Source organism: Lactuca serriola, chromosome 1 (genome assembly GCF_051521515.1).
Source record: "Lactuca serriola cultivar US96UC23 chromosome 1, Lser_US96UC23_V15, whole genome shotgun sequence".
In the NCBI taxonomy this organism is placed as follows: domain Eukaryota; kingdom Viridiplantae; phylum Streptophyta; class Magnoliopsida; order Asterales; family Asteraceae; genus Lactuca; species Lactuca serriola.
In genome coordinates this window covers 32,083,894-32,086,863 of record NC_136408.1, presented here as the reverse complement: position 1 = coordinate 32,086,863, position 2,970 = coordinate 32,083,894, and the positions used below count along the sequence as shown (strand labels likewise).

General features: G+C 38.0%; 1 long non-coding RNA gene and 1 pseudogene across 2 annotated transcripts; one reads left to right on the top strand and one right to left on the bottom strand.

Annotated features, from left to right (window-relative positions):
• Window positions 1-203: 203 nt before the first annotated feature.
• Window positions 204-878, bottom strand: LOC145080899 (uncharacterized). Its single transcript, XR_013695477.1, has 2 exons — window positions 743-878; window positions 204-596 (listed from the first exon to the last, which is right to left on the bottom strand). It is a non-coding gene; the product is annotated as an uncharacterized LOC145080899 (long non-coding RNA).
• Window positions 470-2,706, top strand: LOC145080867 (protein NRT1/ PTR FAMILY 5.10-like; annotated as a pseudogene). Its single transcript, XR_013695448.1, has 4 exons — window positions 470-614; window positions 684-901; window positions 1,156-1,688; window positions 1,759-2,706. The product of XR_013695448.1 is annotated as a protein NRT1/ PTR FAMILY 5.10-like (transcript).
• Window positions 2,707-2,970: the final 264 nt, after the last annotated feature.

Genomic DNA, 2,970 nt, shown 5'->3' with positions numbered 1-2,970 from the left:
TTGGTATTCCATATATTTGACTTGTAGATGTTTTGGATTTTGAAATGATTTAGGTATTAGAAATTAGAAACATATTGCATTCTTTGAAGTCATTGAATTATTCTTGATGAGTTTAAAGATGTTTTAGCGATAACGACAATCTTTATTTAAAAAAAATACAAAAAGGTAATTATAATAATTTTAATTGGAATGGGTATTCGGAATTGATAACGAACCCTGGGAAAGGACCAAATTTCAACCATACTTTTTAAGGATATACAACTATAAATTCAGGACCCACCCGTTTACGTTATTTGTTAAACAACTCGCACCCATCTTTGAAAATTTTATAATCTTATCTACTTTATATACAGTTTTAACTTTTACGCAAAATATGCAATTGATAGAGCAACGACTACACAGCCATGTTGTAGACATTGAGTAACAAACAACAACCGGAATAAGTTGACAAGTTTGAACAACCGTTGATATGGTTGACAATGGCACCGCCACCCACCCCGTCGCGATTGACTCACCGCTACTCAACAACTTCGTCGACGGCGTTGTCGACTACAGAGGGCGTCCGGTTCTCAGATCCAAATCCGGTTGCTGGCGATCTGCATATTTCATCATCGGTAACGTCAAGTCTCTCAGCAATATTCTAAAATTAGTAAAAATGTTTCAGCATTTAACGTTTTATGCAGGCGTTGAAGTGGCGGAGAGATTTGCATATTATGGCGTCAGTTCAAATTTAATCACATACTTGACCGGTCCCTTGGGGCAATCGACGGCTACGGCGGCGGAGAATGTCAACGCCTGGTCTGGAACGGCGTCGCTTCTTCCTCTCCTTGGCGCTTTCATTGCTGATGCTTTTCTCGGCCGATACCTAACGATCATCATTGCTTCTCTGCTATATGTTCTGGTTTGCATCTTTTCATCTTTAGTTTGAATCATTCTACACATTCGTCTACCCTGTGCTAAAACTACATCAGCAATTACTACTAGATTAAACAAATTGGAATAAATCATGAATTCGTTGCTCCGTTGATATCACCGGTTATCGAATTTGATGAATTGAATTTTGAGAAATGTAGATCAAAGGATACTAACGAACCAGTGGCTTCCGATGCAAAATAACACCCTAATAACGTAAAAATATATGATTACAATCAACAGGCGCTTGCGTTTCTGGCTCTTTCCACTTTGATTCCTTCCAATTGTGAAACCGCAAATGGTGCCTCACCATGTTTTCCTCAACTCCAAGTCATCCTGTTCTTCATCTCACTATACCTTGTCGCAATTGCCCAAGGTGGCCACAAACCCTGTGTTCTAGCTTTCGGGGCTGACCAATTTGATGCAGACAATCCACAAGAACGCAAAGCCAAAAGCTCATTTTTCAATTGGTGGTATTTTGGATTGTGCGCTGGTCCAGCTGTGGGAATCTTTGTTGTTAGTTACATTCAAGACAATCTTAGCTGGGTTCTCGGATTTGGGATTCCTTGCATCATCATGGTTTTTGCCATCGTCATATTCTTGATTGGAACCGTCACTTATCGATTTGGAGAGAAAACCGAGGAGAAAAGTGCTTTTCTCAGAATTGGCCACGTGTTTGTTAAAGCAGCTAGGAATTGGAACACTACACCTTCAAGAATATCATCGGAAGAGGAAGCTACTGGAATCTTGCCTCATCAAGATTCTCAACAATTCAGGTATGAGTAATTAGAACTCCATATTCTTGAATTCCATGTCGTTTTATTGGGTTCTTAATATATTTTTCAGATTTCTGGACAAAGCTTTGTTTAAGGGATCAAACGAAGATGGAACTGTTTGTAATATAGATGAAGTGGAAGAAGCAAAGGCAGTTCTTAGACTAGCTCCAATATGGGTTAGTTGTTTAGGGTATGCAATTGTATTTGCTCAAACTACCACCTTATTTACAAAACAAGGCAACACCATGGACAGGTCAATCGGGTCAAATTTCAAGATTCCAGCCGCCACACTACAATCTTTCATCGGTCTCTCGGTTATGATTCTAATTCCCATCTATGACACCATCTTGGTTCCTTTTACACGATCCATTACAAAGAAACCATCAGGTATAACCATGCTTCAGAGAATCGGAATCGGAATCCTCATTTCCATTGTTTCTATGGTGGTTGCAGCTGTTGTTGAGACAAAAAGACTCGAAACTGCTCGTGAGTATGGATTATTAGATGATCCAAATGCAACGATTCCAATGAAGATATGGTGGTTATTACCTCAATATCTGTTGGCTGGAGCTGGTGATGTTTTTGCCATTGTGGGTATGCAAGAATTCTTCTATGACCAAATGCCAAGTGATCTCAAGAGCATGGGCTTAGCGCTTTACCTCAGTATTATAGGGATTGGTAGCTTCTTAAGCAGCTTTCTGATCTCAATTGTTGGGAAGATGACAGGTGGCGATGGTGAAGATGGTTGGATATGTGATAACATGAATGGAGGACATATTGATTATTTTTACTATCTTCTTGCGGGAATTAGTGTGGGGGTGTTTGTGATGTACATATATGTCGCAAGATCTTATGTTTATAATCGAGAAAGAGGCTTGTGATGTTGCTGAATAAGTGGTTTCTGTGAAAAATTATGAAACATGGTGTCATTGTTGTAAATTTGTAATGGTTGTATTGACAATTGGATGTATAATTGTTGTATATGTGTTTCTACTAATGGCAAATTACTTCAGATAAACTTATATTTGAGCCAATCATGAAATCTTAGCAAAGCCAATGGAATTTCTTTCATCCCAAAGTCTCCTGGTTTTATCAAATTGTTAGAACCCTAATTCTATGAACTTTTTTTTTTAGATTTAAAAATTTAGGACGATATTGGTCAAAATGAAACAAGCAGGATACAAATTGCGATAAATCAAACTTGCCGGTTTTTAGTTTTTAATTTTTAGTATAACAACACATGGGCCAATTTGTATTTTACTACTCTGTATAAAATAATCTG